At 38.6% G+C, this 24,940-nt stretch overlaps 1 pseudogene; it reads left to right on the top strand.

The window, feature by feature from the left end:
• The window catches only part of LOC124080859 (small ubiquitin-related modifier 2-like), a 46,263-nt pseudogene extending 24,192 nt beyond the window's left edge, over window positions 1-22,071 (top strand).
• Window positions 22,072-24,940: the final 2,869 nt, after the last annotated feature.

Here is a 24,940-nt window from a genome sequence, read left to right as displayed (position 1 = left end):
GCCTTGGATATGAAGGCGATCTGGCTGCGAAATTTGTCACCCCATTGATTGCCCAGGTTGATTGGGCTGATCTGGCTGTCTAGGCAGGTGTCCCCTTCCTCCCTCACTGCTCCATGTGAATCTCTCTTGAAGCTGCATAACAATCAGTCAAAGAGGATGACTTTCCCTGATAGAGGAGGACCATTCTTTGGTCAAAGGTCTACAAGTAGCTACATTCCCCTGCTAGAACCTCCAAGTGAGCTCTCAAGGTGCAGGATAGTCTGCCTCACGTCATTCCCAGAGCAATGGAATCTGCCCATTATGAACTAAAACTTCTGAAACTGTGAGCCAGAATAAACTTTTCCGCCTCTAAGTTGTTCTTGGCAGTTATTTTGGTCACAGAGATGCAAAGCTTACTAAGGCAGTGACTGCATTCTGAACATTGCAGCTAGATACTATGCATACTATGATTCTGTAGGTCACTCTGAAAGGATGAAGGAATGAAGGAAAAATAAATATCTGAACGAATTATATACTTGACTCCCCCTCTGAATGGAGCTCTCTTGCTGCCTCCTCTAGGCAGAAGACATCCTAATTTCCCATTTCCTATATTTGTAGGGAAATAGAGGAAATACGTGGGGCAAAGACATACATATAGAAAATGACCTCACAAGTAAATGCTGGACCTCGTATCTGATGCTGTCCTGACCTTGTACACTCAACTCAGAATGGGATTAGAGTGAGGGGGTTTACCACTTTTCTGAAACTATTTTAACAAGTTTATCACAAATGTGGTAGCCTGAAACAACAAAACTTATTTTCTTGTAGTTCTGGAGGCCAAAAGTCTGAAATCAAGGTGTTGACAGAGTTGGTTCATTCTGGACACTCAGGAGGATCTGACTCAAACCCTTCTCCTACCTTCTCCTAGCTTCCGGTGACTGTCAACAATCCTTGGAATCCCTTAGCTCCTAGACACATTAGTGCAGTCAGTGCCTCTGTCTTTATGTGGCTTTCCCCTCTGTGTCTGAGTCTCAGATCTCTTTCTCCTTTCTGTTAGAATACACCAGTCATTGGATGTTAAGTCAATTCTAAAACAAGAGGGTCTCATTTCCAGATCCTTAACATCTGTACAGACCCTATCTACAAATGAGGCAACATTTACACTATCAGCAATACTTTACCTCACTGGGGCCACTACATACGGCACTAAAGAGCTACAGAGTACTTGCTTTATCATTGCTGCACCAGGAGAATGTAATACAGGTTTCCTCTCTAGTTCTCCTTGGCTCTAAGAATGAGAGGAAATCAATATAACAGCACACTGGATTGCCTACACATGCACACTGAAGTGGGTTTTTTTGGAAACTCTTTTGTAAAGAATAATAATAATAAGGAGACAGAGAGAGAGACAAGGTGTAGAAGCAGGGAAGGTGGCAGAGTGGCTCTTTGTCCAAGCGGCCATGTTTATTTATACCAAAAGGTTACATTAGGTCATTAGTACCATAACCACATTATTGTTCAGAGTATCAGTAAGGTTGCTTAGTCTGCAGTTATATTTCACAGTTACAATATGCAGTGTTAGGAGCTTTGTGCAGTTCTCAAGAAAGTCCATTGTCTGAAATTACTGTTAGGCAGGCAGCTCCAGGAGCACTGGGAGTTTGGTGAAACATTGTAGTTATCTAGCAAACAAGTTCTTCCATTTCCAGGAGCTATGTGCCTGCAATCAAGGTTGAGGTTTGATGAGGCTCTAACACAGAGGCATCTCAGGGCATTGCCATACCAGCTAGACATTGCTCATATATTAGCTATATTATTAGATCCTAAGAGAGATTACAGGGCATTCTAAGGGTGGGAAACAGGGTGCCTGTTACCCCTCCAGGAGTTTTCTCACCAGGGGAATGCTTCCCTGTGTATTTCCACGGTCAGAATCCCTACACTCTTTCAAGGACAAATAGTGTTATAGAAATTGCACTTCCTAAGGTGGAAAGAAAATGGGTAGATACATTATAGTCTCTCCATCTTAATAAAAAGAAGGTAGCTTTTCAATTGCATCATTAGCAATTTAATATATTAAAGTTCTTCCAAAGAATTTGTTCTTTTAAATGATTAAATAACCTAATCCCCGCAACTTGTTCACAAGCTTACTTTATTTAATAAACCAAATCTTAGCCTGGTCTGAAGCTAATTTGTAAGAAATCTGAATGAATTAAGTGTGAGTTGATGAAGGGCCCTGATGCTGAATTTAACCAGCAAGAAATATCTGAGGAGTGACACATAATATCACTTTTTTAGACTTAGATATAGAAGTTTGATTATGTGGTTGATTCTAATGACCTCTAAATAAAACAGAGGTCAACTTCATTGGCTAAAAAAGTAGGGCAATATCATTATTGAGATGCTTGCTACATGTTTTTGTACATAAAATACTGAAAAAGTTACAAAAGAGAGGATTATTTTTTATATTCAGAAATTCCTATTAGTTGATGTCATAGACATGTTGATCTTTTATTTTGACTGTGGCATGTTTTAGTTTTCAAATAGATTAGGTAAATGATATATAAAGCTAGAAATAAAAAGGAAATCTATAAAACCCGAGGTCCTATGGAAAGTAGTCATAACTCTCTTAGCAAATGTGGTGAGCTAACAAAAATACATACATAGACTACAACTACCCAAGCATTGCAAAGAATCCAGTCAAAAGTTAATTCCACCCTGTTTGAATGTGTGCCATAAGCTATAATATTTTATTTTAATATAACAAAGACTATATCAAACATCTACAGAATCTGGATCAGAGTACATAAGAATTGAATTATTCTGACAAAATACAAGCTGAGCAGTCATATTCCTTTCTGCAATTTTTTGCATCAGTTGCTTTGGTATAATGCAAAGTGCCTTTATAATAACATGACATCTAACATCTTGGCTCTGCCACTCACTGGTCAATCATATGGCCTGGAGCGGGGTGGGTGGGAACCCTGAACAATGTGACCTACAACTTCCTCAATGAAAAAAATTGAAGCATATTGCCTATCTCACAAGGTTTATGTAAACATTAGAGATACTATGGGTAAAGTGTCTGATTTTGAATGCCTGCTATTATTCCTAGACTGTGGGGTTTTATTTTTATTTTTCTTTCCTTTCTCTTTTTCCCCCCTTTGGCACCAGGCAGGCATTGAACCCAGGGGTGCTTAACCATTGAGCTACATCTCTAGTCCTTTTTATTTTTTTATTTTAAGACTGTCTCACTAAGTTGCTTAGGGCCTCACTAAGTTGCTCAGGCTGGCTTTGAACTTGCGATCCTTCTCTAGCGCCACAGAGATTACAGGTATGCACCACCATTGAGAAACCATAGATAAGTATGTTTGGCTATTTGACATGACTGTGTCTAACAAAAAGTGAAAATATTAATAATCTGTGGGTTATGACTACACACAAAAAGCTGGTTGTTTATATTTATTTAATTATAATTAAAGTGTATTATTCAGAAGGTGGCAAACATTGAGATGAACTGCTCAGATCCCCGTTCAAGAAAGGACTAGATTTCCAGCTGGGTGGAGTGTGGCTAGCTCACAGCCTCCAGCTGTTAGTCCTTCAGGCTCTTCTGCTTTCCAGCCAAGGGCACAGCACTCAGTGGGTGAACCCTGCCAATGACTGAGCCAGGCAGTGGGAGCCAAGACCACATTCTGCTCACAGCCACTTCCAGCCAATGACTGAACAAGGAGGGATCACGGCCCAGCTATTTCCACCCAACACAGGATTCTTCCCCTGGGCAAGCTGGGCTCCAGAGCTCCCTGTTGGGGGGCTGGCAGGGGCTTGGAAGGTTGGCATCATGGACAGAGAGCCCCACCTCCTGCCCCGTCCTACTACCTTCCTTTTCTGTTCACAGGTTTACTCCCCACAAAAATGTTTTGCACTTGTAAATACCTCAACATATTTGGGAGAACCAAATGACACAAGACAATGTTAAAGAGATTTGTTACTAAACAACAATAATGACTGCCCCGACCCCTAAATATATATATATATATATATATATATATATATATATATATATATATATATATATATATCTCCTGGCAGAAGAATCAATGGAAGTGCAGAAGTTCTTCATAGCTCCTCTGTCTGTACCTGTGAGTGTTAAACCAAGGTTAGTATTTGGGAGGTGTTTTTTTTTTCTTTTTCTCCTATTTAGTCAATATAAACTTGCTTACTTCTAGTTAAGTCCACATCTTCTCCATGTCTTCCCTGTAAGATGAAGAAACAGGCACCAGGACTTAAGACCCTTATGTCATTTTTTTTTATCCATTAAGAATCTCAATATTCTTAAACATCCCTCTGAGGTCCGATTTTCCAAGCTATTCATCATTTTTATTGCTTTTCTTTGGATGTTATCCAACTCTTCACCCTGCATCTGTCTTCAGATACAGAGTTTCAAACTCATAGCAGGTCTCCTCCAGCAAGCAGCTGGCTGTAGTATAAGAGCGAGCTCAATGGCCACATCTACTGACAAGGACTAACCATGAAAACCAGCAACACAAGCTTTCTAGCTGTGTTTCCTTTGTTATTCGGGAATTGCATATTTCATTTGTTTACATCCCACCTCTTTGTAAACAGTGTTTTGGATAGTATTTAAACTGCACCAAGAGTCAACAATATACAAGGCATGACTCCAGCAAGCAGAAACATAAAACTGTGTTTTCTATAAATTGCATAAATAAACAATTTAGAAATCTTCCTATTAAAATAAAAAAGCTGATTCTGACACCCACACATGTCCTTAAAAGTCATGATTATGGACGCAACAGAGGGAAAAGGGACCACTATTTTTTCTCTTCCTCTATGAACATTTAATCTTTTAAAAGAAAGACAAATATTGCCATCAGCTCTGCTTGCAGTCCAGTTCCTTGTGAGCCAGATTTCTTGGCCCCACAATCTGTCATGTTCTGCTTTTCCAGCACATTCTCCAAGAATCCCTTCATCCACTCTAAGTTCCAGACTGAACTATATGCCATTTCTCTGCAAACACTGCTGCTTTCCCTAACTCTCTACCTTACTTTTAATTTCCAGTCCTCAAACATTCATTTCCTCCCAGTGAAAATGGTTGAAGTCATTCAAAGGCCAACTGGAAAATCTCATTTGCCTGGAAGCCCTGTCTAGTGCCCACAGTGGTACACAGTGGTACTTTTGCCCGTCTCTGAATTGCCACAGCATTCTGTTGCACGATCCTGTTCTACCCTCTCTTACCTGACAGCCCTATGCATCTTGCTGCTGCAGTCAAGGACAATGGCTATTTTGTCTATGTCCTCTTTCTATCACAGGAGTCCCCAAGACTAAAAAGAAAAAAAATAAATAACAGCTGCAATGTCCACAGAACATGGACCTGAGTAATGTAATTTCTTGGCATATACTTCAGAACAAAATGATTGTTATTCTTGGTTTAAAAACAATGTATACGTAGGTAATTGAATAAGTTCATTGTTTAATTTTGGGGTCAAAAATAAATAAATAAACACTTTCACCTTTCTGCTAGACATTCATCCAATAAGTCATTGAAGTGGTCACAAATATGTGCCAAGCACTCAAGTAGGTGTTGGAAATAGAACTATAAACAAGGTTGACTCAGTGCCCATCCTCAGGGACTAGTCCAGACGGGAAGAACTGAAAAGCCTGACTAGTCCCACTGTGGTCAGAGGGCTCATGAGTCAGTGTGGGAAATACAGAAGGGCTCCCAGCCCAGGCTTCAGGACCAGGGAACTCTGATGAAAACTGTACTGCAGGAGAATAGACTGATTGGTGGCAATTGGTACTGATAGAGAAATAGTTCTTGAAAGGTTAGGGGTGAGAGAGCACTTTGGTGTCAAAGCATCGTGGGGGGATCATGAAAATACGTGGAGCTGCCCCTCAAGTAAGACAAGCAAGGCTAAGATGCAAGCAGAGCCAGGTCAGAACAGGCTTTCAAGACATGTGAAGGAGTACAGATGTCAGACTGAGACAATGGCAAGTCACTGGAGGATAATCATAGCATATTTTCAAAACACCCCTCTAGCTTTAGTGCAGACTAAGTGGCAAGCATGAAAGACAGGGCACTAGGATAACAATCATCAGCCAATGCAGACATCCAGGCAAGGCTCAGTAGGTGGTACCTGTACACAGGTATAAGTTAGCAAATTCCAAGTCAAATGCATCCCTACCAGCTTTCACCCTCTCCATGAATAAAAATTTTAATAAAATTGACATTAAATATAATTGAGAGGCCTCTGACTGTCCTATACCACACTGCTTCATCCAACATCTGAGTTTTTAACACACTTGGAGACCTTGAGCATTTCAGTCTTAACTATCATGGAAAATTCACTGAGTTTCCAAGTGTTGCTACGGTTTGTGATTCATGTGGACAATTGATACTGCAAGCATTTTAATTTTTGAAACAGACACAATGACTATACCTAATTAACAAGCGCTGAAAATAAACATACACAGAATATATTCCACTGACAAGGATTGATACCATATCCTCCTTCTTAACATTCCTTTAACCATGGGCAAAATCAGTAGGCACTTTTGCTATTGCCTTGTTCTGAAACTGATGGTTAGATGAGAAACTATTTAAAAGCAACTTCTTTGGGAGTTGACCTTTTTGATCAGGAAATAGCACAGATCTCCCTATGTAATATAAAAGTATTTCTGAATGGCAGAAAAGAACTTATGGCAAATCACCTTAAGGCCGTACTTACTGGTGACAGCATGGCATAAACCTGCCAATTCTGAGAGGTCACAAAGTGAGTGTTCTCTTTCCTGCAGATCCCATAGTGGGACTTAGTTATGGCTACTATAACCAAACACCATAAGCCAGGTGGCTTATTCACAACAGAAATTTGTATCACATGGTTCCAAAGGCTAAAAGCCCATCAGGTTCTGGTGAGGGTGATCTTCTTGGTTGCAGACTATCACCTTCTCCTTATAGGCTCATATGATGGAAAGAGGAGAAAGAGCTTCCCAGGATCTCTATTTTAAGGGCACTAACCCTGTTCTTGAGGCCTCTGCTCTCATTTTGTAACTATCTCCTAAAGCCCCACCTCCTAATACCATTCACCACACATTTTTGGTAAGGAGGCCACAAACATTCAGTCCAAGGCTAAGTTATAATGAGGACCTGGGAATCATCATAACAACTGCCATAGCAACTATCTAGTTATTACCAAAAAGAAGGATCATGAATTAACCACTTTGAATCAGGTTGTCCTTTGGGGTAAATGTCTTCTATTATCTAATTGACTCAAAATTAACCAATTTACTTATTCAATTACCTAAGTACACACTGTTTTTAAACCAAATATAAGGATCATTTTGTTCTGAAGTATATGCCAAGAAATACATTACTCATGTCCCTGTTCTATGGACACTTGTTGCAGCTGTTGTTATTTATTCGTTCATTTTCAGTCTTAGATGATGAGGTGCTAGGGAAAAAAAAGAATAAACTATATTTTGGTGCTGTTCTAAGAGAAATATTTGGGCCTGTTTTTTTTTTCACATGTCTATGAGCTAAAATGGTTCAAAAATTATATTCCATAGGTTTTCTTGGCTAGACTTTGCCCAGAACCTGCAGTTAGACACGTCTCCTTGTTGGGCTTCTTACTTTCTGAATGAATTGATGGCCATCCCCATCAGCACAGATCTTGCTCAGCCAACTGATAGAGATAAAACTGGATAACATACACTTAGTAACAGAAAAGATTAGATTGCAAAGCCCAGCTACTTGTCAGGGAAAATGACCTTGAATTCTTTGTTCCTCAGTGAAAGATCAGAGAATATGTAATCCATCTGTTTCTTTAGCTATTCAAAATCTTTACTGGATTAAGCCTGATAAACTAATCCTGTCATTTGATGGCTTCATTTTGGTTTCCTGGTTAAATTGCTTTTTTTCTCCCTCAGATGTGTGTTAAATCTCTCATCAGCATACCTTGAATGGACAATATGAAGAAGAATCCTATAAAACTCAGGATTACATTTACTTTACAGATGCCATCAAACACATTGTTTCTTATAGCACCCAGGGACACCTTTAAAAGAACTCATAGGATAAATTTCTCACAGGGTCTTAGTGCCAGAAAGAACTGTTTCCCCCCAGGCAGTTGGAGTCTTTGTTTTATGGACACCGTGAAGCAGAGACCAGGTAATGGTCCTGTCTGTGTTGGTTACTAGAAAGCACACAGTCAAATTGGTGACTCAGAGATTCACATTAACTTATTCTATGCATTTTTTCTTCTTATGAAAGGAAAACATAATTATTAAACAAAAACTGAAAATTCTGATAAGAAATTAGCATAAAAATTCTTTGTGATCTCTCTGCTCCGAATGATCCCTATTTTTTGTTCTATTTCTTGGTGTTTTGTTTTCATGCTTATGTCCTTTTATTCTTTATTACAAAAATAGAAACATATAACACTTTGCAACTTGCTCTTTTTACTTGATAATATACTGTGAACAAAATTTACATGTTACTATATGTCCTTCTACAACATTTTCAAAGACTGGCGAATAAACATTTCTCAAATGTGCCAACATCATTGAATCATTCCCTTAAAATGGAATATTTATGCAATCTCCCTATTTGTGTTATAAATGTCCTGATAAACATCTGCATAAGAGTATCTTATAATAATAAGTAATAATAATCTTTATTTAAAAATAAATTTTTAAAAGTAAAATGATTAGATCAAAATCTGTAAAATTACAAGGTTGTTTTTTTTTAAATATTTATTTTTCAGTTTTAGATGGACACAATAGCTTTATTTTTACTTGTATGTGGTGCCGAGAATCGAACCCATGCTAGGCGAGGGCGCTACCACTTGAGCCACATCCCCAGCCCCTTACAAGGTTGTTTTTAAGAATAAATTGGTCTTCACAAAAATTGCACAACTTCCTGGTAGGATGAACGTTCTTTGTCACATAATATAAGTGTCAGAAACTTGTTTGTGTTACCTGGCAATTCACATGTACATTCTTGCACACATGTGTAAACACACATGTACACATTCACAGAAACGCAGACTATCACCGCTGTTGTTGGGCTTGTTTCAACAGACACAGATGTGGTGGCCACCTGCTTCTCATGACTTCTTTGAGTCTGGCCCCTCCAGGATTGACTTCTCAGAGATGGACCCCAGTGTTGTACTCCACGATTCTGGCCAAGTCTAATTCAACTAAGGGTAGACATTTAATCCAAGTTAGGCCATTTTACCCACTCACTCTAAGTTCACAAAGAGAAGTGACATAGCAACTGGAAAAGTGTTAGATTTGACTCAATAATAGAAGGCACCTCCATCCAACTTCTGAAAATATTCACAAATTCCTGCTGTTGGAATCCAGAGGCCTGCCAAGACCTCCCCTCACCTGCCAAGACAGTGTGTTCATCAGTACCAGGCTCAGGCTAACCTGGGCAGTGAATAATGATTAAAATGAAACTAACAGTTACTGGATGTTGGGGATGAAACAGTGCTCTAAGACCTTTATTAGTCCCATTTCACTCACTCTGTATAATAACCTTGTGAGGTAGCTAATGTAAAGATCTTGATTTTTGAGATGAATAAACTGAAGCACTGAATAGGTAGGTGATTTGCTGTTTGCCCAAGTTTGCAAATTTCTTAATGGAAGTACTGAAATGCGAGCCAGAAAAGTTTGGATGCACAGCCCACATTCTCAACAATCACACTGGAGTCGTCACTCCCCCTCAGGAAGTCATACAAACCTCATCTCAACACAACCCAAAGGAGCCATGTTGTAACCACCCATGGCATGAGCAGTACAGATGGGGTTTGCTAACCAGGGCTCATGGTGTCCCCAAAGAGCAATAAATTGGACTTGGAAAGGCTGCTACTGAGCTGATGGCCACCTGAGAAGATCCACTTGGGACAGGAGGGCAGTTCTGCTCCACTCCACAGTCACATTCTCATTCCAATTGCTACTAGAGACCATTGGATGTAGCTGCTTTACTTTAGGATGCAATCACGTTCCACAGAATATTTCTACAGTATGAGTATTCTCATGAATCCAGGAAGAAAGTGACTCTGATCCCACCATTGAGGGTTTTTTTTTTTTTTAATAATATCAGGAGATCCATTCAGGCCTCACCTGGAGAGCAATCACCAGAATAAAATAGAGAGACATCAGCATGCCCAGGGGCAAGAGAGAGATTATTCTATATAATTAAAAGTGGTGATATTACCAAGTTTAAAGCATGTTTATTGAGTTGACAGGAAACAATATTATTGTTTCAACTTGCATAAATTCTATGATAATTGATTTAATGATTGAGGATTTTTGAGGGAATTCTGTCTTTGGCAGCCAACTTGACATTCCTCAATTGAAACTATAAAGAGATAAAGCGGATTGTAATGATTTCTACATTCATGGCTCTAGGTCTTACACGACATCCACACTGCCTGGATTTAAAAATAAATGGCATCACCTTGAGTCAGAAGATCAGCACTTCTTTAGTTTTATCAACTCTCCTCAACTTTAGTGTCTCTGTTTCTCCTCAAATTCCTTCTCCGTACTTCTGGGAATCCCCAGGCAGGGGTCTGGCTTCTCCACAGCTTTGGCCATCTGCTCTTTGCCGGTTCACTGAGGCCATTCTCTCCATGTCAGCTGTCCTGCTGAAGTCCACCCATGGCACCAGTGTTGCTGTGGACATCAACTAAATGTGTCTGTGCCACCCACTAATTCCCACCAGATGTGTGCAGAGGCCTCCAGTGCCACTCTTCCAGCTTTGAGGCTTCTAGAGAGAATGCCATTTCCTCTTCCTGCAGGGCTGCCAGCACCAGCACATCCCCTGACCTTTGACGAGCACAAGGACAAGGGCCTCTCAGATTCATCACTTCCCACCTTGAAGCACCACGGTTTGGGAATAAGGTACCAAGAGATGCCTAAAATCATCTTCCCTTCCCTTATTGTCCCATCATCTTTGAACCGACTTTGTTCACCCAGTTATCTGCTTTCCTTCAGCGTATATTCTCTCCTCGAAGACTCCATGGTCACTTAAGTAAATTGACATCCCCCCTTGCAGAAATTCCAGACATGTCTGAATACATAAGTAAATACAGATTAAGTTCAGACTGGAATTTTTTTCTATTATATCTATTATAATTATTGCTATTATCTCATCATCATTATCATCATCATTATGTTGTTGATGATGATGATGATGATGATGAATTGGAGCCTATTAATGATACTTACTATATATCAGACCACTTCGAAGAAAATTAGATGCACTTACTTCCTCTGTCTCATTTTTCCAATATAAAAACATTTCTAAAAGAACTCTAACATTTAATACACCTAGCATAGCATTTTTCTTCTTTTATATAATTGATGTTATATACTAGAAAAAAAATACATGCAATAAGCCTAGACCTATATTTTTCTTCTTGCATAGGCATAAAACTGATATTGTATATTAGAATAGTGAAGAACAAAAAAGAAGCTTCTGTAATCTTCTGTCCTATCTGTAAGCTAGTTGGTTTAGGAGTTTAAAAGTATGGTTACTAAACACATTTTCTCCTTTAATTCACTGTGCCAACTTAGAAAATACTCAGAACCACCCCAGACCTCAGCTTCCCTATTAATAAGATGATGCCAATGCTGGTTGTATTTAGAACTAACTCCTGGATATTCAATTCCAAGAATAAAGCAAATGCTTAACAATAATTATTTTTCTTTCTGATCTCTCATAATTTGCCAGGAATTATACAAATATCATGTTAAAAGTCAGTTTTGGAAAGCTACAGCCAAAGGTGAGTATGTGACTAGTAGATGAATACAGACACCAAGAGGGAGACGGATATTCATTCTATCTGTTAAGGGAAAGCTCAAAACATCTTGTTACCAGTGTGTTCCTGAGAAAGAAAATCAAAGGTCATGGCAGTCAGAAGAAATGATTTTTCCTCAATGTCTGGATATCTATGTATCTATCTATCTTTGTTTATTTTGTCTTCACCACAACTACAACCAACTTGAGCCTGTGACTAGGGAGCCATAACCAAAGCTACAAGAGCAGCAGAAAAAATCAGGGATGTGAATAAAGCAATCGCTACCTCAATTTTCTTTATCCGCTTCGCCTCAACCTGCTACAGCTCCACTCCACTCCTGCAGGTGCCTTTATGTCACTCATTTCAAAACTCTGTATATTAAAAAATAATGTGGAAAAAAAAGAGAGAAGGTCTTAGGCACTGTAGGGCTGTGGAGTATAAGAAGATGAGTAGACTAGGAATGCTACTCTCAAAGAGGGAGTATTTTGGAATATATTTGGATTCACGATCTATATAATATGCTCTTGTCTGCACGTGGATATCTCTGCTGCGTAGCAAATTATCCCCAAATTTAGTAACCTAAAGCAACAAACGTTTATTATTTTGTGCTTTCCGCAGCTCAAGAATGTGGGAGTGATTTAGCTGGGTAGCTCTGCCCCAGGGATGTGAACTAACTAGGGCAGCGCAATCTGCTTCCACGATGGCTCACTTACACAGCTGATGGCACGAAGCCCCGATTACTTTGCCACAGGAACCTCCAAATATAGTTATTGTAGCATCCTCACAATTTGGCAACTTCTCTCCTCAGAGCAAGGGATATGAGAGAAAGGAAATGTGGAAGCTGCCTCCTTGATGGCCTACCCTCAGAAGTGATACATTATCATTTCCAAAATGGTCTCTGGTTTTCATAGGGTCAGATTATTTATTATTATTATTATTATTATTATTATTATTATTATTATTATTATTAGGATTGAACCCAGGGACACGTTTAACCACTGAGCCAAATCCTCAGCCCTTTTTATTTTTTGAGACAGGCTCTCGCCAAGTTGCTTAGGACCTTTCTAAGTTGCTAGAGGTGGACCTTGAACTTGCAATCCTCCTGTCTCAGCCTCCTGAACTGCTAGGATTTCAGGCATGCACCATGGTGTCCTATGGTCAGCCCTTTTTATTGTGAGAGGGAACTATAAAAGGGCATGAATGCCAGGAGGCCGGGATCATTGGGACTGATTCTGGGGATTGGATGCTATAATATGTAATGGAGTCTCCCCAGATCTTACTCCCCTGTAGATCAAAGTCACATTACTACTTCAGACTTCACCAGCTCTCTCCCCAATCACTGACTAAACACGCCAAGCTCCTAAGAGTCCCCTTTCTTTCACCACATTTTCTAAGTTACTACAGAGGCACCATTCTCCTGCCCAAGACTATTGCTGCCTGTGGAATTGCCACTGAAGAAACAGAACCCTCAGTGCCAAACCAAGCAGCACTTATTCCAAGTTGAGGGGTCTCCTTTTCACCTGGAATCTCGGCTCACCAAGTTCTACTCATTGGGTCAAAGTCACCTCTCTCCTGTGTCCTTTCTCCTTTGGCTTGTATTCTCCTTAAGAAGGCTCCACAATCCTTGTGCAAATAAGCCTCCTCACCAGCTCACCAGACAGACCCAGATGCATCTGTATTACCCTTAAATTAGGCATTTCTTCCCTGACTCTCTCCCAAATGATCTCATATATTCACGAGAATAAAATAAAAATGCCACAAGATAGAGGAATGTTTTGATATATTTGCTGAGTTTCAGCCCTAGATGGTATTTTCCTACTAGCTGAATTTCCATTACTGCTACTCTTACAATGAGGTCAAGAGAAGTCCAGAGTCCGGAGTCCGGCCCATCAGTCACTGCACTGCTAACCTGCAGTAATAAAACCCTGTAGTGACGCATGGGTAGATGAATAGATGGGTCAACAGCCACTTTTGTTCAATGACTACAGAATGCTGCCTAAATCTAACACAGAAGCTTGCTCAGCACATTCACATCAAAGACAGAAAAGCACACTTTAAAGTTACTATAATAAACTTACCTTTATTTCTATTCTCTTTCCACCATTATGAGGGGGAAAAACTGTATTTTTAGTCACCTACTTAGATATTCTTCAGTAAAGCCTAAATCTGAACAGAAAGCTGGAATGAATGCCATGAAAGGTTACCTTGTCGGCAGAGCCATTAACAGAAAGACTCCAAGTTCATCCTCCTATCCCTGATTGAAAGCTCATTGCCTTACGTCAAAAATTTCTGTCACCATGGAAGCCAGAAACCAGCTAGAAGAGAAGTGAAGTGGCTCAAAATGTTCATTTATAAAAGGAGTAAGCAGTGTAGTACACATCCGAGAAAGACAATTACAAAACAGGCAAGCTCCCATCTGATTTGTAAAGTCTTCATAGTTGAAATTCTCATTGATGGTATAAAGGAACAGATAGATAAGGATGGTGGGAACACAAGGTTAAAAGAATAATTCTATAAAATGAGCCCACTGTACTCTCCACATGTTTTCTTTGCCAAAAAGCAACCTGCCTGCAGCCCCACCTGGCCTGAGGGGACAGAATATGTCACATTCCTTCACCCCTGAGGCAGTGGATGAAGGTCTGGCAGTCAGTGCAGATAATGAATGATGGAGGTCCAAAAGGATGACTGGTTATATTGGTTATCAAACAGAGAAGACAATGGGTCCATAACAAGCTAACCTTGGTTCCTAACAATTACTCCCTATGCTCCTGCTCCTTCCTGCCCTTAGGCACATACTAGAGAAGAAAAAAGAAGATGGGGTGGGGTTCTGGAGTCTATAAAGGAAGAAGACACCCCAACCCCTCTGGATTCTCAGCTCTGGGGAGAAGTCATCTGCCTCTGTCCCCTTCTTAAATAAAACTTGCTTTCTATGCTTGTCTAGGTATTTCTTGGGTGTTTGATCTTCAACACCAGGAAACAAGAACCCATTCCTGATTTCCAAGATTGGTATCAATGGGACTAATTCAGAATGTGAATTTGTGCATTCAGAATTAGAAATGGGGGAGACTCAGCACTATCATGGCTGAAGTCTAGCTTTGCTTGGCAAGGTTTTCTTCAAAACAATAACAAAGGTAAATCATGTCACACCAGAAAAAATGATAAGTAGTTGAAATAATGCATATGTGAATTTATTCAATTTAGCCATTCCACAACATACAGACATTTCAAAATGTGTACACGATAAACATATGCTGTTTTATTTGTAAAATAAAAAAGAACATTCTTTAAAATGTTTTTAAAAGTGAATCAGAGTACTAAGACTTTCAGTCAGAATTTTCTCACTAGACTGAACAGTCTGAAGGATCAAATCAAACCATTAACTTGCAGGGAATGGATGTGAGGTTACCACAATTGGACAACTTAAAACAACACCTTCTTATTAACTGACAGTTCTTTAGATCAAAAACACAACTACAGTGTAGCTCCGCTGGTCTCCCTACTTAGATTATCTCAGCTGGTTCCCCTACTTAGACTATCTGAAGGGTTCACTTTTCTTTTGGAAGACCCTGGGGATGAAGCCACTTTTAAGTTTGTTCAAGATGGTGGCTGAACTCTTGAACTTCTTTGATAGCTAATAACAGGGGCTGGTTTTCTCTCCTGGAGACCTCTCTCAGGTCCTCCTTGTACATGCCCTTCTCCACCTGTACACCAGCAACAGAAGATCCCATCCTCACACTCTCTCTGGCTTCCTCTTCTGACTTCAGCCCAGGCTCTGTTTTTAAGGGCTCATGAGATTACATTGGGCCTACCTGAATTACCCAAACTAATCTCCCTATCTTGAAGTCAGCCAATTAGTAATCTTCATTACAACTGCAAAGTCTCTTTTGCCATGTAAAAATAACATATTCTCTGGTGTAATAACAGAGAGGGAAGGACATGGGGCCAAAATTCTACATCCCACATGGGGGAACAACGTAGAGAGAGACTTCTCTTTCTAACCATTACTTCTCTATTGCTTGGGCTTTAAACCAAGCCAATGTTAACTTTGTAATTTTAAACACTTTTTTTATTTAAAATATTTAAATAGTCATCCATTTTCAAATACACTCATTTGTTTCAAAATCGTTTGTTCACAAATAATACAAATTGCCTCGTTAGTTGCTAATTTAAATAAAGAAATCTATTATTATTTTGCTTAGTTTAATTGAGGCAGGCACTTTCAAAATATTAATCATGTCCAAAGGTTTTTATTAAACATTTTTCTTTCTCCAAAGGTATATCACTAGCATCAATTACAGAATTGAAAATGTATCTCCAAATATGATCAAGTGGGATTTAGAAAGAAAAAAAAGTTAAGATATTAATTAAACAATTAAAATTTTAAAAGTGCATTATGTACTCCCAGCACTAAAACATCATGACAAACTAAAGAAGGAAACAGCTGCCAGGTTACTTGTAATTTCCATGAGAAGACAAAGATAAGAAATGCACAATAATAGCAATATGCTCTCCTGGGTTGTATACAGTTTGCATCTTTAGAATTCAGAAGAACAAATTGTCCCTGACAAATGGGAGTTGTGTTTCCCATAGGAGAAGAAATTTGAGCTTGGTGATAGTGTTTTGCTGTTTTGAACCCCTGCCCAGCAACATCCTAAATTCTGAGAGAGTAGCCGTCGTGTCACTGTATTCTAACCTTTTCTTATCACACTAGTGCAAATTCTGCAGGGCTCTGACACAGACAGCTGCAGATGCAATCCATGCAAATTATGGTGGATTTGGCTGTCTCAGATCAAAAAAGTCAGAAGTTATCACAATAAACTTAATTCCTCTTCTCCGTGTTATTTAGTTCTCAAAGATAAAATGTGAAATATGTAGTCCTTGGAACAGCAGTTGAAATTGTCAACAGCTCAGTCTTCTAATTCTATCATACTCTTATTATAATTTTTTAAAATATCATCAGTTTCACCTTCAGCTCTCCTACATGGACTGATTTAGAGTTTTGGCAGCACAGAAAAGTGGTAACTGTACTGCTTTTCTTTTCACCTCATAACTAGGATTCCCCCAACTTCCTGGAAATATTTATCTAGCAGCTTAAAATAATTTATTTAGAATTCTGAAAGGCTGCCTTGGACAATGTCCATCTCTCTTCACCAGTTATCAAGCAGATAGTTTAACTTGGACTAAAAAACGTTGTTTATCATAATCCATCCCAAAAGGGGTTATCAGCCAAAGTCAAAGACATGAGTGCCTGGTATTCTCGATTCTGTTTTGTTTGCCAAAATTCTGAATAATGTTAGTAACATTAGATGGAGCAGTTCTTAGACAAGGCTATCTGTGTCACTCAAGTTGGCTGGGACCTGGTACAAAGATGTGGATGTTTAGTCCTATCAGAAGATTACTACTAATAGCACTATGATTAAATTAATAAATAATAAAACATTTTGTGTTTTTGTTGCATTCTGTAGTCTAGAATAACCCAACTGCACTTCTATATAATAATACCAGGCATAGTAACTGCACTTTCTAGCATATGTAAAGCATTCTGAAAAGAGGATTGGTTTTAAAGCCAAACATTAACTGTACTCAAAAATAACCTTAGTCCTTCACCAGCTATGAGACTGAGCAATTTAACTAACTTACTGGATCTCAGTTTATCATTGATAATATAGAATTAATATTTATTTTCAGGTAAGCAAATTTATTGAACTGAAGAACTGAAATAAATTGGACATGGTAGCACACACCCGTAATCCCATCTACTTAGGAGACTAAGGCAAGAGGATTACAAATGTGAGACCAGTCTGAACAATTTAGCAAGACCTCGTCTCAACATAAAAATAAATAAACAAAAAGATTAGGGGAAATAGAGTGTCCTGGGTTCAACCCCAGTATGGGATAGGGGTGGGGAAGAGCTGAAGTAAAGATCTATAATACTAACTCAATAAAAATAGTATAATGGTGGGGCTGGGGTTGTAGCTCAGCAGTAGAGCACTCACCTCACACATGTGAGGCCCTGGGTTCTATCCTCAGCACCACATAAAATAAATAAATTAAGTAAAGGTATTTTGTCCAACTACAACCAAAAAACAAATGTGTAGAAAAAATTAGTGTAATCGACTTCTAAGATCAAATGAGGACATTGAAACCCAGATGTTGAATTATTTGCCCCAAATTTAAAAAATAAATAAATAGAAGACCAAATTGGAATGTAGTGTCTCTATGCCCTAATAAAGATAGCTGTATACCATACAGGCATAATATATCTATGTCCTATCACATATTTGGAATAAGCAGGAGAGACCAGCAGATTAAATCTGGTGTTGCTGTTTCCTTACTTCCAATACAAGGAAAATTTCAGAATCACTTACACATAAGATTTCCACAAGGATCTGTAAAACAGAATGTTTCTGGGGGGCAGGGGGATAGTAATCTTCTAGGCCATTTATGGCTGAACAAAACACTTTCAGTACAGGATACTTTCTGCAACTAATTTTATACAAGGTAGACAACCACATGTATCCTTCCCAAGTGGCAAAATTATCTCTTCTCCACAAATGGGTCCCCACTGGGATTTGATGTGAGCAAAAGAGATGATCAGGAACTACAGGGATAAAAGGAGGCTACTCTGAGACCTAATGTAAGCTCTTTTTCAGGAACTGTGAAGCATACAATGCCATCATAATGTAAAATGCATTAAACTGTCAGAATGAAGATCCTGTCTTCAATCATGTAAAGTCCCTCAAGATTTCAATGTTAAATTTTACATTAAGAAATCTCTCAACCCTCACCCCCATTGGAAAAAAAAACAAGTTGTCTTAAAAAGAACAAGTATAAATACTTTCAAAGACTGTGAGGTACATGAACAGGTACCAGGTAAAACTGCAGAACAATTTCTTAATTTAAATAGATTCAAACCCCAAATTCCATGAGTATTTCTATAAGTAATTCTGTAAATAGTAATATTTTTCATGGTATTGGGAATTAAACCAAAAGTAAGAATGTCAATTAGATACTGTTTTGATTATTAATACAAAAAAAATCAAAATCTAGTTGCTAGGAGTTAATAGCCAATTGCCAAGATCTTTCTATTTCAACCCCACTGATGGTTATTACATAAAACTGATTGGTTAGGCAGGCTATGCAATGTCCTTAGGAAAGGATACATGTCTTTAGTAGATATTTTGGAGTTTGATAAAAAATATATTCTTTGTTCCTTTTGAAGCTGCAAATGCACTGATAACTACTGTTAAAAAGTTCTAATTTTAGATCTCACAGCATTTTAAAATTTAGAGACCCTTCCTCCATTAATAAAACATTCCCTGATTGAAAAACAGATGTTTTGTCTTTATAAACACAATGAAAACAACAGAATGCTGCCTTCTTTTCTCATATTATTCCCTCCCTCTTCTTTTGTAGCCTTTCAGGAGCATCTTTGTGAGAACCTGAGTCCTAACGACTGAAAGGTTTTGCTGAACAAAAATTCCCACACACTCTACCCATGCTCTCTTCTCCTGCCTCTGGTTTCCAGTTCTCCTGGAGGGCTTCATCTTCCATGGATGATGACAGAAAAATCACTCGTAATTGCTGAGCCACAGGAAACTGGTATGAAATTAGCATCATATTGAAGTGTCCAAATAGATCCTTTGTTGCTGATAGGGCAAGCCTAAGAATATTTTGTTGAAGGGCCATTTTTCAAATTTTATAAATTTTGCATTTACCCCCAATTCACAACATCTGAATTTTGTCTCATGTTCTTTAATAAGAGCTAATTTTAAAAACTGAAAAACATGATGTCCAGAACCTTAAGGAAATCAGAAAAGACCAAATGAAAATTACCCATATATTTAATGAAAAGTTTAACTATTCAGTACCAAATATTTTTAAAGATTTTTGTTAGTATTAAGAGTTAATTCCTCAAAAGTTTTGATTTTTGCCTAAACTTATAGCAATATAACCTGTACTTATAGAGAAATACATTATCTGTTGAAGTTTATAAACCAAATTAGTTAAGGTATTATTGAACAGAACAAGAATAACTACAAAACATTGAACAAAACAAGGAGAGGAGCCATACTAGTGAGCATAAAACAATTCATATTTTGCAAACCAAACACATTATTTACAGACTACAAATGGAAATATGTTTTGAAGGCTAATCCTGGTTGTCATTTCGATTGCCTCGAAAATTGATAAAGCATTTTTCTGGGTGGGTCTGGAAGGCAGCAGCTCTCAGGCATGCAGCCTCGACCTGACCTTCTTAAACAGGAACGTTTGTTGCTATTGACAACATCCATGGACAGCAGCCCCCAGATTCTTCCACCTTTGATAGTGAACATGCACAAGGAGCTTTCCAAGGGACTTCCAGGCCTCCAGCATCAGACTGGGGCTTCATCATCAGTCCCTCTTGTTTTGAGGCTTTCAGCTCCTTGGATAGAAGAGTAACTGGTTTCTCTGATTCTCTAGTGTGAGGCCAGCCATTGTGGGGTATCCAGCCTCTGGTTTTCTAAGCCAATCTAATAAATCTCCTCTTATAATTTTATATATATATTCTATTAGTTCTCTTCCTCTGGAGAACACTAATATACACAGTATAGTACATAAGTTTTCACATGTTTTTTAAAAACTGGTTTAACTGAAATTTAGAACCCCAATAATTCAAACAAACTTCTAGATGGGTTGATGTGTGGCCCAGTGCTAAAGACTCAGTCTCTCCTTCACACCTTATGATTGCCTCCAAAAGAACTCCACAAACATCTAGAAATCAGTCATTATAATTGGTAAATAGAATCAATAATGATTCTGAAGACCCCAGTTCTAATCCCACGTCTGCACAAAGATTCGTGTAAAGCCGGACAGTTCATTCAACTTTTCTGAGCCTACTCTGTAGAGTAAAGGAGTTGGATAACCCACCACCAACTAACCCAACTTCAATAGCCTGGGATTCTGATTGTTTTGAGGGGGGTTCAGTTGTGTTCACTTTACTCAACAAAATTCAAATCTGCATACAATTTTAGCCAAGGCATTTTTACTACAAGTGTTCTGGGTCTTCCCTTCCCCCTCATCTCTCCTAGACTGACCGACCTACGACTTGGCAATGCATGAATGTTGTTGCTGCCCAAGTGCTGTTTCACATAAAAACCAGTTCAAATGATGTCTAGTAGAGTCACTTAACCTGATCTTTCTGGCATTAGTTTCCATTTGGGGTTTAGGGACCACTTCAAAATATACTTCTAAAACTCAGATTTGTTCTCCCTCTTTTTTCAATCATTGAACTATGTTTTTCTTCTGGTCTTTTACTTCAAAGACAAACCTAATATTTAAGAAACTCATCACTAATGCAATTATTATTGGGTCCACAACACTGAAAACCCTTACAACTAAGTTGCTATTAGAGAAGAGAACAGCCCACTCCATTCCACTAAGTGTATATAACTTGTGTGGTTAGGAATTTCCATGGTGTTGATGCCCTCTAATGTCCTCCAACCCTGTGAGAAGCCCATATATAACGGTAGGAAAGGTCTCTCTATATAGGTATATTGATTTTTAGTAGCAACTTGCATGAGAAGGGGTAGGGATAATAACTCCAAAAGTAAACAATGACTAAGCGTCCCTAAACCTATTAGAGCAAACATAGCCTTTAAAAGAGGTGACACTATCTTCCATCTCCTCACCCCAATATGAATGGTGTTTTCCTTAAACTTAAAGAGGAGAGGGGAATCTCTTCTAAACATTAAAAAAAAACATATTTCAAACCTTGTCCTGAGTATTTGTGTAATCTTCAGTGTAATGAATTCAGCTTCTTATGTTTTTCTTAAGAAGGAGATTTAAGGGTTACTCCAGACCTGTAAAATGGGAAAAGCTATGGGCAGAGAGAAATCATGCCTAAATCTACCATGTATAATTCAAGAGTCTTTTTGGAGCTGCTGGGTGTTTGTTTGATCGGACCTCGAACCTCTTTTGTAAAGCAGCAGCTGAGCAGACTCCAGCTCTGGCCATGAAAAGCCCAAGGAAGGAGTCAAGACTGAGAACAACGATCATACTAACTTGAAGGTGGCAGGGCAGGATGGTTCTGTGGTACAGTTTAAGATTAAGACTCATACACCACTTAGTAAACTAATGAAAGCCTATTGTGAACAACAGGGATTGTCTATGAAGCACACCAGATTCTGAATTGATGGACAGCCTACTAAAGAAACAGACACACCTGTGACAGTTGGAAATGGAGGAGGAAGACACAGTTGGTACTTTATTCCGGCAGCAGACAGGAGGTGTCTGCTAAAAAGAGAACCTGCAACTTTACTCCAGAACTCTGTTCTTACAGAACAACAGTCCAGTCTCAATTAGAAAACTGCAATTTGGTTCCGCCACATTCTGACTATTAGAATATAATTTTCTCTATTCTTTTATTTTCCTTTTACACATTCTTTTATTGTACATTAAGTAACTGATGTATGTGCACAAGTACATTGTGTTTTTAAAAAACTAAATAGTCAATGAGATGTTTCAATTGACACCAAATGGAGATGGGATGGGAGAAAATACTGGTTCTGTGAAAATTTCCCCATTCTCCATTAGTGACACGCTCATTCAGCTCTCACTTTTAGATTCCAGTAAGTTATTTTGCTATCACTGTTTTAACAAAAAACCTAAACAACATAAAAATCCTTGCATACCTTGCTCAACTGGAGAATTTTAATGCTTTTCATTTATTATTGTAAAACCAAGGACAATTTTATAATTTTTTGTACATAGCTATTAAATGTAGGGTAATCTGTCTTTAACTAGGGGTAAATTACTCTTTTTTTTAAAAAGAGAGATTTCTAGATAGCTTTCTCTTTAAGTCAAGCATCCTGTTGTTTAAATAAACTTGCTTTTTTTAAAAAAAAAAAAGAGTATATGTAGTATGTAGATTGAGTTCTACTTCACAAAATATATTTTTGCTTAATGTGGATCTAGATACTAATGTTTCAAGAATTAATGTTTGGGGGATGAGTAAGTTTTATGGGTATATGTAAATATTCTATTTAATAGTTACCAACTTAATCCTCATTTCTGGCAAGGGAGTTAGAAGGGACTTAGACTGGAAGGTTCTAAATCCACTCTGGATGTTTCCACTGTACTGAGATTCCCAAGCTTCCTCCAAGATTCCTCTGTCAAGCCAACTTCAATCCCTACCATGGGATGCTCCTAAAGACTTTGAAGTCTCAAACGTAGAGAAGCATCCTGCTGGGGAATACTGGGTCCTGTTACTAAATGAAGGAAAGAGAAAGATCTTAGGGAAATATGAAGCCTCACAAATAAAAATGCAATCTATGGAATTTTCCAGAAGGAGGTGCTGTTCCTTACAAGAGATGATTGTTATGGTTTGGATGTGAGGTGTCCCCCAAAAGCTCACATGTGAGAAAATGCAAGAAGGTTCAGAGGAGAAATTTGGGGAATGTGAGAGTCTTAAACCAATCAGTGAATTAATCCCCTGATAGGGATTTAACTGAATAGTAACTGAAGTGGCAGTGTGTAGCTGAATGAGGTGGAAATTGGGGGCGTGGATTTGGGGTCTGTATTTGTATCTGGCAAGTGGAGACCTTTCTGTCTGCTTCCTGATTATGATGAGAGTTGCTTCCCTCCACCACACCCTTCCACCATGATGTTCTGCCTCATCTTGAGCCCTGAGGAATGGAGCCAGTTGTCTACGGACTGTAACTTTTAAAACTGCGAGCCCTTAAGTAAAGTTTTCCTCCTCTATAATTGTTCTGGTCAGGTCTTTTAATCACAGCGGCAAAAAAAGCTGACAAAAACAATGGACATAAAGTAAAGGAGCAAGAATTAGAACCAGGGCATATGCTTGAGTTGGCATCCAGAAAGCATTTAAATGTCTGTTTTCATTGAATGATAAGAACCCTTGCATGAAACACAGAATTTTTTTTTCCTTCTTAGGATATAGTTACCTTTATTTTCTCCAATCCTTTAGTTGAGCTACATATAGCAAGCATTTGGTAAGATGGAAAACAAAGGAGCAAGATAAGCCAAGGAAGCATGGTATGACTCAGTCATCCTTCTGCCAATGCCTACACACAGGCAGAAAACCTTATATGAGGCCTGTGGTCCAAAAGCTTAAGACAGAAGATGACCCGCAAGCTAAAGAACTGGCTCTTATTTTCCTAAATAAATATGAGGAAAGCCACAATTAATGGAAAAAACTGATATGTGGGGTTGCAGAAACTTTAAGCATTGAGCAGATTCAGATTGGAGATCTTGAGGTAAAAGGCTTTGTATCTCCTATGAGCTATCAAATGAAATTTTTGCCCCAGCTTTTTAACATACATTCTAAGATAATCTTTGTATGAAGGTATCACAAAATAGAACAAGTCCTTTGGAAACATAGAGACAGAATTTCCAGTTTACTAATGAAATATTAAACTATTCTCATTAGAGATTTCTTGGAGGTGACTAAATTATTTCATGCAGGTGTATATGTGGGGGGAAAAAAAGGAACAACAAAAAATATATTTTCCTAGGACAAGCTTTGAAAGCCAAAAACATCTATTAAGCTTGAAGGACTGCCTGCCAACAGCTATAACTTTATTTAACTTGTCAACCACATCTAAGTTGGGAAGAAATAGTTGCAAAACCTATAAAATCCTAATAAAAGCTTGGGGTTTCCCCTGCCTCAGTCTTACATAAAATAGAGGGAATAGCATAAGCCCTCCATTTTCCCCACCTACAGTGAAGCATTACAAGGTGTTAGGAATTATGCTGGGATGACCACAAGCAGCAATCAAGTAGTCTCACCACTCATCCTCAGACATGCCTTCTGCACTCCTTTACTCTGATAACATATGCATTTTAACATGAAATTGCCCTTGGAGCTAGACTTCAGTTAAATTTTACTAAGCTATTTAAAATGAATTAGGGGATCTAAATGAATCTTGAATCCTCTAAGGACAAAAGCACCATGTGAACACAAATATAGCATGGGGCTATGAGAAACCCATTAAGGAATAAGGTGAATCCCACAATAAGAAAACCAGAGGGGAAGGGCTGCAGGCACTGTCATCAGAAGGATGCACTAAGGGCTCAAGGAGAGGGTTGAGAGGCAACATAGCACCGCATCCCAGAGAATCTATCTGCCACACAGAGGCCACACCTGT

The sequence above is a fragment of the Marmota monax genome, unplaced genomic scaffold, assembly GCF_021218885.2.
Source record: "Marmota monax isolate L192 unplaced genomic scaffold, Marmota_monax_Labrador192_F-V1.1 WCK01_AAM20220418_F8-fsc00048, whole genome shotgun sequence".
In the NCBI taxonomy this organism is placed as follows: Eukaryota; Metazoa; Chordata; class Mammalia; order Rodentia; family Sciuridae; genus Marmota; species Marmota monax.
The sequence above is the reverse complement of the archived record's forward strand: the minus strand, read 5'-3'. Positions and strand labels throughout refer to the sequence as shown.